The 11,449-nt window shown below is 49.4% G+C and overlaps 1 long non-coding RNA gene across 1 annotated transcript in view; it reads left to right on the top strand.

The window, feature by feature from the left end:
• LOC106041064 (uncharacterized) overlaps window positions 1-11,449 on the top strand; it is a 399,163-nt gene that overhangs the window by 336,971 nt on the left and 50,743 nt on the right. Inside the window, exon 41 of the long non-coding RNA XR_010825713.1 lies at window positions 1,404-1,503. This is a non-coding gene — a long non-coding RNA (uncharacterized lncRNA). The remainder of the gene's footprint in view (window positions 1-1,403; window positions 1,504-11,449) is intronic.

The raw sequence follows: 11,449 nt of genomic DNA, 5'->3' as shown, positions 1-11,449 counted from the left end.
GACCTTCACAAAGTTTCAGGCACAGCTTAAAAGATTCCTTGTATTGACGAATATGCCTTCAAGAGAAGATTCCACAGAAGTGTTTCTAAAGACACCCTGGGCATTTGCCCGCTCTGTCCCAGAATGAGCATCAGAAACAGCTTCAGGTGCCATTGAAACGTTGCTTAGACATAGAAGAGCCTGAATTCAAGTGGAGCTGCATGCATTTTTGATTCCCAAATGCACATATCACTTAAAAGAATGGGATTTGGGCTGTAAATCTCTTCTGAAAGCCATCTCTCTGCCTCAGGTATTACTCAGCTGCATAAAAAAATAAATAAAAAAATCAGTTTCTACTGAATTCAGCAGCAAAATCATGATGTAAGGGAAGAGAGAAGATTTCCCTGATCATTTGGCCTTTGCTATTTTTCATAAAATACATGTCACATGCTTTGTGTGGATGCTGATCCCAGCTCATGGCTCTGCCCATACGGCGAGGTGGGAGCTGCTGCTGCCGACCCCAGCGCAGAGTTGCTCCGAGCACGCGCCCGCACAGCGCTGTGAGCTTTGAGGCGTTATCATCGGTGCATTGGCTTCCTCCTCCTGCTGTATGAAAAATTGATTTCCTGTAGCTGCAAAGAATTTGCAATGTACTTACAGAGGTATAATTGGTAGGAGCACTGGCTGCGAGACACAGCAGCACGCGTTGCAGCACCCAGCCCCATTCCTGCACTGGCGGTCCCAGCAGGACCTGTTCCTGCACAGCCGAGGAGGTCACTGGGGTGGGGACGAGGAGGAAAAGGCTGCCCGTTGCTGCAAGGCAGAACACATACAAAAAGTAATAGTTCTCCTTTTTTTCACCTACCATTAATCTGCAGCGTGCGTGAATTGTAATTAAGCTCATTTAGAGCAGGGCATTGTATGCAAAACACTAATATCAGCAATATAGTCATCCCTATTAGCGCCATTTGTCAAAATAATGGCGTGGGGGGAAAGCGTGTCTTGCATAGATCAAGGTCTGAACGCGCAGCACAGAGTTCAGATGCTCTTTTGAGGTGGAAGGCCACAAAACAGCACCTGTGCAGCCCTTGGGGCTGATTCTGGTCTGCCTTACAGCAGGGTCGCTGAAGCACATCTTCCTGGGAGCCCCTACAAACATCTCATCTGGGTTAATGAGGGTAACGAGACCACTGCCTGGCATGATGTTAGCATTGGGGTGGGATGCTCTGGAGGTGCTTAGGGAAGCATGCATGGAGCGGGTGACCCAAGGGCGAGGACTTGAGGATGGGGTGTCTGGCTGCCTCCAGTTCCAGCAGCCTGGGGTTAAACCCCCTGCCATCGGGTGCTGAGTCCTTTGACAGGAGTCGAGGAAAGACATCATACCAGAAGGATATAATTAACTGTTGAATGCTTGTGCTCTGCAGGTGGGGATGGAGGAAGAACTGAGAAGAGGAGCTCTGAGGCTGGAAAGGCAAAGGAAGGGACGGTTTTCAGCGAGCATCTGCCAGGAGGCTGCTTGCAGCAGTGAGCATCTCGGTGTGTTCGTTTGCTCTTTGGGAGGGTCGGTGGGGGGCTGCTGCAGCCCAGGTGGGTCCCATGCAATGTGAAGGAGCTCTGTGTGTGCAGGGGCTGGGGGTTTTGGGACATCTGGCAGCTCGACACAGTAACACTTGGAAAGTCAAGTGTTTGCCACCCAAAATGAGGCTCTGCGTGTCTGGGCTGTGAATATTTGGAGCCACTGCATTTCTTGGCTTTTGTTCTTCCTGTTTACCTTTCTGCCATTTGGTGCTCCATGCTGAAGAAGTCCTTGATGCGTTGTCAGATCCCTCGGTGAGATACCTGATTACAATGTGCATCGCCTATCTGTGTAAACCTGGCTGCTGGGAGAGGGTTTCTTCTCTGCCTTCATCCCCTCTCCCCTTGAATCAGAGCACAAATGCATTGCTTAATTTCATGTGAATTTGATAATAAGGTTGAGGTGTCTAAAATGTTCCTGAGTGCCATGGCATTTTCTTTGTTTAAGTAGAAGGATCTCGTTATACCTTTTTCCCTTTTCTGCCTCCCCAAAAGAGAGGACAACACTATTTGCTCCCTGCTGGCTGCTGGGGCTGGGAGCAAGGTTGTATTTGATTTGCTCCTTGCAGACCTCCTTGGGGGACTCCCTGTGCCCTGCCAAGGCAGGACCAGCATCAGCAGGTACCAGACGTGAGAAACCTCCACAAAAAGCAGAGTATTAGCATTGCGCCGGCCCCAGTTTTTGCTCTGACTATAAACATTGAGGCGCTATTCTTTGAATGACCTTTGCAACCCGCCTGTGTGCCTCTAAGTCGCTTTAAACACGTGTGAAGCAATGGTATTAATAATAATACTATTCACACCAGAGTCTCCTGGGCAGCTGAATGACAGTATGAATGTGGATTAATATTCCTTAGCCACAAGGGACTAGGAAGGAGCTGATGGAAGCATAGCTTGTGAAATTAATAATCACCACCCACTTGGAGGAAAAGGAATTGGATTATAGGGACTCCAAAATTAATAGTATCCTGGGCAGACAGAGCCTATTGAAATATTCATTGGGTTCAGCTAACCTAAGGCAGCCAGAAGCAGGCGAGGTGTGACGCATTATGTAGCCACGGGCCGTGCCGAGCTGCCGTTCCCAGCCACACGGGTAGGTGCGCGGTGTGGCACTAATTGGATGGGGCTGAGCTGCTGTGGACAGAAATGCAGACATCCGCTGACGAGCACAGACAGGTTTTTCTATGTGCAGAATAGAACAGCATAAATAAGGCAGCGAGTGATGCTCTGGGGCTGAAGCATGGGGAAAACAGGGAGGATTTGGTGTGAAAAGACAGGATGTGTCCTAAACCAGGAGCTGAAGTACGGTGGGGCTTTTTCCTCTCTTTAATGCCCACGCTGCCTCCTTTTGCCTTAGTGGCCAGTATACAGCAAGCAGGGATCAAGGGGGCAGAGCTGCTCTGCAGAGCAAACCCCGTGCCTCCAAAACCTTATTCCTGAACCAATTTAATCCACTTGTGGCCAGCAAGCTTCTAGGAGAGGGATCTGAGCTCCCTTAAAAAAAATTAATCTCCAGCAAAGCTGCATCTGGGCCAGGCAGCTGCTGCTCAGGAAGGCCAGGTATGTCCCTGCTCCCCGGAGGCCACTGGCACGCTCTGAGAAGCAGCTGTGGGCCACGTGCCATAAAGCACCATGGAAGCAACATGCATGAAAAAGGAAAGCGTGTACGGGAGGGCAAAGCCACCACTAAGTTACATTGGTTGTGTTATTGAAGAGGGAAGCATCTCCATAATGACAGTTTGTCAAAGTCCTCCAAACTCATGTGCTGTGAGTGTGCTGTGCTGCCAGCGTGCTAGATTACTCCTTGAGTGGGTATTTTCAAGGGTAGATCACTACAGGGGACCCCTGTTTAATCAATTTGAATTAAAGATTCCCCAGAAATAAAACATTGTGCATTAAAAATAAATAAATAAATAAATCTGAACTGTAAGATTGGTTTCCTCTGCTCTCCTTCTGGAAAACCAGGAGTTTGATTTAATTCTGCCCAAAGCATCTCAGTTAACATGACCCCACCACGTCAAGGGCCAGTCCACCCCCCCCCCCTCCTAGTAGAGGGAGCATGGTGGCAGCACATCCAGAAAAGCTGCCGTGGCACATGTAGGGACTGGTCTAAATAGCAATGGTTTTGCAAAACCCTTTCATCCATCCGGGCTACGTAAACTGGAGCAAAGCCCAGACAAGTCTGCCAGCATGGAGCTCTTGCTGCCTGCAAGCTGGCGAATGAGTTTGGTTTGTTGGGTTTGTAACGGGTGGGGAAACTCTGGATGTGCAGCAACCCAGTGCAAGTTTAAAGTCAGCAGGAGCCTCTCTAGTGAAGCCAGGTCTACGTGTTGGTCCTGCTGTAGTGTCGCAGGAGGCAACGTCAAACATCTCAGTGGGCAATGTCCAACGAGCTCCTGTGAAGAGCAGTGATGAGAAGAGTCCTGAGGGACATGGAGCAGAGTCCACTGGGTGTGCATTTCTGTGTTCTGGCATTGATAGCTTTAAAAAAGGTGTCCTAATGAGATTTATGAGGCTGGGTTTAAAACAGAGAAGTTGCCTTGCCAACAAGACAAGTCTGCTACATAAAAAATATGATGATGAAGGAATAAGGTGACAGCTTTGTATCCATAATGCTTTCATCCCAAGGTGCCTTTATGCAACTGCTAAATATTTAATTTAACTTCCAGCCTTGGATATTTTTAGCAGGTGAGGATGCCAACAGCCTTCTGCCCCACAGGGGTGGGGTGGGAGCAGGTCGGCATGGGGCAGAGGCACACACCGTGGCCGTCTGCCCCCAGCCGCTCGAGAGCTTTCTACTCCTGACGCCGTGCAGCTGAAAAGTGTTTTGTGGCTTCAAGGTCTGGTTTAAACTCCGCGTTTGCCTTTGTAGCTGTCTTTGATTAGGAGCTGAACTTGATCTGAAGGAAATATTCCCTAGCTCCCTTTCACCAGCAGAGCTGTGACTTCCCTGGGGCAGGGTTTGGGCCGCTCTCCAGAGCAGCGTGATGGAAACAGTGCAGGTCCCAGGTGCGGGCAGGTCGTCGTGGCCGGGTACAGAGGCACAGCATGTCCTGTTGTCTTCTCCTGAACGGGTGGATGGCCCAAGGAGCGGTGTTGGGAGGCCCCTGTCCAGTTTTCCATAGTGTAAGCCCTGTCCCAGAGAGGGCATATGTGATGACCTATTTATTGCAGCCAGTGGGAAAGGCAGGGTTTGGCTGTCTAAATTTCTCTCTCTCTCTCTCTCTTTTTTTTTTTTTTTTTTTTTTCCTGTGGCCTCCTTTCTTTCAACCTTTTGCAAACAGAGTTGAAATGTCACAGTAGAAAAGGCTGTTGCTGTGGCAGGTATATTTTCTTTTTCAAAAATAGAATTTTTCCCCAAACTTCTTCAGCTTGAATACTGCAAGTGATCATATTTTACTTTTTCCTGGTGGATCAAAGGGCAGAGGCTGGTGAAAAGCCCCTGTGGAGTGGGATTACTCTTTCGTGGCTGTCCCGCATCCTCTGTAGCCACTGAGGAGGAAGGGGCACTGCAGGACGTGAGACCTCTCCTCCAACGTGACGTGTCCACGTTAGATGAGGGGATTGTGTCCTGGGAATACCCGCTCTCCACCAGGCACTTACGGGTGATCAGCAGCAAACTCAGATGTGGCTGAATCAGCTACAGATGCTCAAAGTGAAATAAATCCCACTGCTGAGAAAGGTTCGGATCTTTCTGGAATGAGCCTGGATGTCCCTTTCCCTCCTTGGGTGCACCACTGAAACATCAGCCCTCATCTGCACACCCAGAAGCCCCAGAGTCCTGAACTGAAGTACTTAAATACTTGTAGCCCTTGGGGTTTAATTGCAGTTCCAGGTAGCAGAAATTATTCCCAGCTGCCTGTTGTGCCTGGGGAAGCATGTCCTCTCCAGGGCATCAGCCAGCAGCAGCTTTGTCACCTCAAGCACAGGCTTTTTTGCACTGGGCCTGCTCAGCATGAGGATAGTGACTGGTTTGGGACATGCAGAAGGGCCCTGAGGTGTTTGTACGTCATGTCCTAAAGCATGGCCAGGGTATTGCATTCAGCAAGGAGTGGGGAGGGCTGAGAGACAGGCAGATTTCTGTTCTGCATCTCTCACTGTCTCATACTTGATGCTTTTACCAAGCCATTTTGAGCAGAAATGAGAATAATAATGTAGTAAAAGTGGGTATTATACTTTATGAAGCTTTAAGCAAAGCCGAAGGCGTGAATTGCAGCACCCCTTTCTCTGCTGCTGCAGAAGGGAAGTGTGAGGGCAGGATGACAAGTTTTGGTTTCCAAGGGTACTAGCATGCAATGTAATAAAAAAAAATAAAATCCCTCCCAAGACCCAAACCCAAACCATATGCGACTGAGAAACCAGCTGCACTTCCCCACAGCACAGCTGTAACACTGAGTGCTCACGCTAGACAGGAGCCAAAGCTAATGAGAGCTCTCATTCTGCTCTTACTTCCCTGCCCCTCTTCAGCCCCCAAGTCCCTCTTTGATTTTTAAGCCACAGGTAACTGCAATTAGGAGGCAAGGTCCTGATCCTGCTTCTCACCCAAAGTTCAGTGTCCAGAGACGTTTCCTTGGTTTCTGTTCGCTGTAACAGAGATGCTGCTCCTGATGGCCTGAGGATGCTGCAGGTGCTGAAGAGGCTCCCACTGGGGCTGCACCACGAGCCATTTCCCACCAGTCTGTGGGGTTAGGATTCCCCTAGTCCAGATGTGAAAGATCTCAGTGTCTGTTGGAAACTAGGATTTAGCCCTTAATCCCAACCAAAACCCTGGGGAGAGAGGGTGTGAGTTTAGAAGAGGCACCCAAATGTCTGGGACTTTGCTTCTTCCCAATGAAAAGCCTGTGTAGCACCCTTGGCTCTTCACTGAATCAGCATGAAGTCAGTTTTACCATTGCTATGTCTGCTGTTCTCCAGGTAGGGCGTTGTGCCATGCTAGCAGTGACTGTGTCCACCTGCCTGGGTGAACGCTGAGGGAGCCAGTCCAGGCATCAGACTTTGTGGTGACCTCTGTCTCACTTTAGATGGGGTTTAAGCGGCTCCATGACCATCTCCTACACCATGGGTCTACATGGGTCCTACATCAGGGTCTTCATCTTGGGGTGTGCTGATGCTACTCAAAGACATAATATAAAGCTGATGGGGACTCTTCTCAGCTGCTGAAACATTGACAGGCTACTGGGAATTGCTTCCCCTTGCTTGCAAAGGCCTGAACACAAAGCCTGGTCTCCTCTTCTGTTCCTTATCCATCCATGGAGGGCACAAAGAAGTGCTGGACTGATAAATAAGGCTTTATGCAGGTACAGATGACATCCACACAGGACTGCTTCTGGGTGCTCCTTCCCCTTGCAGCCCGTCCTGCTCCCACTGACACCGGGCCCATTCCCGGTGCTCGCAGCTCCTCCGGGATGGGGGCCCTGGGTTGGTGGAGCTGGAGCTGGATGGGGGAATGCTGCCTTGTAAATAGCGTCTGATACTCTGGTGAGCCTGCTTGTGACACTTGGCCAAATTTTGGTGAAGGCTGAAGGAAATCCAGCCACCTTCTTCAGGATTTGCAGGGGAATCTTCTCTGCAGTAGCAATAGTTAATGCCAACTTGTATGGCCTGTCTTGTGTGTGGTGACTCTTGCTGTTCCCTAAAGGAAAATCTCTGGGTGAAACTCCCTGTTATCAGCCAGAACAGAGTATTCAGCTCACCAGTGTCTTCTCAACGCGAGCTAAGCCTTCAGTACACCAGCTAGGTTAACATATGGGGGTGAAAGTAAAGTGCGTTTGGTGTCTGCAAGTCTTGTACAAAGGGCCTGGAACAGCCGCGTGCTGGGGAGCATTACCCCGTTCCACCTCTTCTTCGGTGGTGCTGGTGCCTCTGCTCTGCCGCTCCGTTATCCTAACAATTATGGGAACCCTAGTGACAACAAAAGGCTTTAAAACCAATTAAAACTGTAAAACAAAGCAAAGAGATGAAAGTCAGGAAGGCAAAAGCAACACAACTAATTAACACCAAATACATCCTCCCTGTGTGCTGGGGGGGTCTCTGGGCTATGGACTCGCTTGCTGACCACCCCGTGCCTCCAGCAGTCAGGCTGGGGTTTGGCTGCCCACTCTGACAGGAGCAAAGCCCTTTAGAAAGCAGATTTGGGACCAGGATGTCTGTGAATGCTGCTGGGGTGACACCTGAGCTTAAGTCCAACCGTCCCGTTGGCCAAGTGGCGCACAATATCAGACTGCTTAGTGCCTCTCAAAAACCTCTCGTGTGTGCAATCCTTCCTCGGAGCCTTTCTGCTATATTTTGTGTACCTGCTTCCACGCACAACGACACCACCACCATCTGCCCCGTGATGGCCCATGGGCGAGGACACCCAGCTGTGTGCTGGGGCTGCCCCGCTGGCTTTGCTGGCCCCAAGGGGATGGCCACAGCCGCCTGCTCGGCAGCTCGCCTCTAGCATGCGAACGGTTAAGAGGCTCAAGCTGCCTGCTCAGGAAAGCACTTTGTTTGCCCTGAAGGGGGGTGAGAAAAAAATCTGGAAAAAAGGACCTCTGGGAGACCTTGTGAGATTAAGCCAACATACCAAGCTGCTGAACAATGGTTGACATAGCAGGACTCCACTCCCCTTCCCTCCCCCGTCTCCTATAGATCACAAACATATGCTGTGTTCATGCGGGCCTGCAGTCTGTTATTTCACTATGTTTCAGTTCCCGTCTATCGTCTCTTTTTATTCCATGTGTGACACAAAAGTTAATTTGAAAAAAGGGATAAAGTGTCACATTCTCTTGAGAAATGAACATGTAAATGGCCTGGAAGCAACATCATTTTTCTCTCTTTTTTTTCTTTTTTTTTCTCCTTTTTTTTTTTTTCCTTTTTTTTTTTTCTTTCCCTACCACGATAGCAGTATTAAATCTGCTCCCCTGACCCGCCATTTCGATAGCCACCCCTCCTGCACCAGGGAGGTCTGGTGGTGGAGCATAGCTCAGGGCAGGGGGCTGGGATTTGTCCTGCCCCCATCCCGGTGCACTTCTGAGATGGGAACCGCTGTGTGCCAGTTCCACATTGGGGCTGGGGACACAGTTCTGGAGCTTCCCTGGGCACAGACCTGCTCCATGGGTGCTCCCACCACCACCACCCAGCACAGATGGGCAGCGGGAGAGCACCCATGATAAACCTCCCCAACACTGCTGTCCCATCAGTGGGTGCCATACGTGTGGCCGTGGCCTTCAACAGTCCCCAGTTTTTGGTCTGATTGCAGCTGGGGAGCATCATGATGCACCTAGCACAGGGGGTGACGAAGGTGTCCTCTGCGTGTGCCTCCTACCAGCAAGAAGGGCAGCGAAGGCAAAATGAGCCATTTCTTTATTGACTGCTTCTGAAGGAGGGTTCAAGTTTTTGAAGTGACTTTTGGAACCAGAGGGTATACGCATACATCAGAGGCTTCAATTATGCAGAGAAAAATGCACGGCTCTAAAAAATAACCCTCCCTTAGAAAGGCTTCGGCACTATAACAAAATATTAATGTTTAAAGATATTCCTCCTTAATATTTCAGGAAGCAATTGGAAGTCCCACAGTATAGTTCATTCTACTTTTTAAATGGAAATATTTAACTTGGAGCAACAGAGCTCACATTGGCTCCAAGATAAACTTTCCTTGGCAGTTGCAGCTCGTGTATAATGCTAAAAGCAGCTCCATCTTTGGGGTGGCATTTTTTTTTAGCTCATCTCGGAGAGCCAAGCTCCGTATTAGACAGAGGGCTCGAGCAGCTGCTCTTTTGCTGATCTCTCCAGCAGCTTGGGAGCAGGGGAGTGGGGGTGGAGGAGTCAGGCTAATTAAATCTGGAGAAGTCACCAGAGAGCCTGGCATTTCTGTGCATGGTATCCTCAGAGCTTTCCCCCATGTGGGGCAAGGTAAGGAAGAGGGCGGTCTTAGCCCTAACATCTTCTCACAAAAGGGTGAGAGTAGAGCAAATAAGTAAATAAATGTGGGTTATGTGGGGAGGGAAGGTTTGTTGTCTTCTTATTGGGGATTTGTAGAAGGAAGGGCTGCAGCAGGTTGTCCCAGCACACCAGCACCTTTGTTTTGGTGTCACGGCTTATCTCTCTCCTCCTCTTGAAGATACTCAGCACCACAATGTTTCTTTATCTGGGAGCACTTGGCACATCTGAAAAACTCATATCTGCAGCATGTGGAACTACAGATTTAAAGATTTATAGGAGAAAAACCTAACAGACTGTCCAGGGATCCTCCAGTGCCCTGGGGCAGGTCCCCAACATCCACCCTGCACTATGGGGGCACAAGGCTAAAACTTCTGAAAATGAGCTGAAAGTTTCCTTTCTTTTTTTTTTTCCTTTTCCTTGGAGACCCTCTTTGGATATTTTATCTAAGAATTGCAGTTGGCAATGGAGATTTTCAAGCTGATTCAAAGACCAGAGGGTCATCTTTGGAGAGGGTGTCCTGGTGTGATGTGTAGGATATGGCCAGAGAAAGACAAAGCTGGGAGTCCAGAGGGGTTGATTTTGCATTTATGCACACCAGAATTCAACTATCCCAAAACCTATGGCTTGGTGCACATTCTCTGACAGTTGAGAAACAAAATTGAGTTGATCCTGTTATTTACCGCAGTAAAAGGAAAAAGAAGAAGCAGTGGTCTATGCACTAAACTGTGGGACCCGCAGACATATTTCCTAACAGTTTGCTGGACCCCAAATTTGCTTACAGGGATGTTCTTGTCTTTTTTAGGACTAATACAGCAGCTCCAGTATGAGCCTTCAGCCTCAGGTGGTTACGCTAACTGTTGACTCCTCAAGGCTTCATCAGCTCTCCTGCTGCCATCAGGATGGAGACCCGGACCTGTATGCTGCCAGGCATCCCAGCAGAATGACTGAATTCATCATTTTCAGCTCAGACATATAAACTTGGGATGGAAAATGAGGGTATGTCTAGGGAAAGCCAGACACGCAGAAGCTGTGGTTGTCTTCCTGTGCTGCTCCCGTCGGGCACGGCAGCAAGGGCAGCGTGGGAGCATCACTTCCTCCTCCCGAGGCACCTGCAACTGCCTGCTCCAGGATGTGATATCAGGCTAGATGATAATTACAGAGGAAAATGTCAGCCTCATTCACAGGAGCATTGTTACCCATTAGCTAATTAGGCATTAGCCATTCCAGCACTGCTGTTAGTTGCTTTTTAAAAAGCCACTGGATATTAGGAGATAGAGACACTTTAAAATTGCATTTATGATGGTAGGTTTTAAAGAGCAGGGAGTCCTCTGATGCTTTCAGCATGTTGGGAAGCAGGAAGTGATTCACAAATACCTCTCTTTTCCCAGCTCGGAGGCAGGGAAAAGAAGGAATACGTGCACATTTCTGAATGTGTCCCGTGGAAAAGGACGTGATTTCATACTGGCGAGGACGTGAACTCGCAGTGACTTGGGGTCCTGTTCAGCAGCAGTAACAGCGCCAGTGAAAAGTTTGGCAGGGACCAAGATCTGTGTTTCAACTTCAGTTTGAGGTGTGGGAAAGTCTGTTTCTAGGGGTAGCTCAGACTTTTTTGTTTAAAAACCTGAACCTGTGCAGACTGAAATGGCTCCTGGCGGGTGCTCTCAGCCTCCTCCCAGGCACTGCAGTGCCAGGGGAACACTGGGGACAGGTCAGGGCTGCTCTTGTACATGTGGCAGCTCACCAGGAGCTTTGGGGGAGTCTTTTCTCTTGGTAACTTCACCTTAAACCTGCATTTCTCCTTCACTCTGAGCGGCCTGACTGTGACGGTTCCTAGGAGACGTTGTGGTTTCCTGCCTGTCTTGTGCTGCATGGAAACCTCTGCAGGCTCGCTCTGAGCTCCCCAAAAGGAAAACCAGCAGGGACGTACGGGAGTGTGGTGCTCCTGAGTTTTGGCTGGGGTTCAGCCCCAGGC

Source organism: Anser cygnoides, chromosome 18 (genome assembly GCF_040182565.1).
Source record: "Anser cygnoides isolate HZ-2024a breed goose chromosome 18, Taihu_goose_T2T_genome, whole genome shotgun sequence".
In the NCBI taxonomy this organism is placed as follows: domain Eukaryota; kingdom Metazoa; phylum Chordata; class Aves; order Anseriformes; family Anatidae; genus Anser; species Anser cygnoides.
This window is presented reverse-complemented; position numbering and strand designations above follow the sequence as displayed.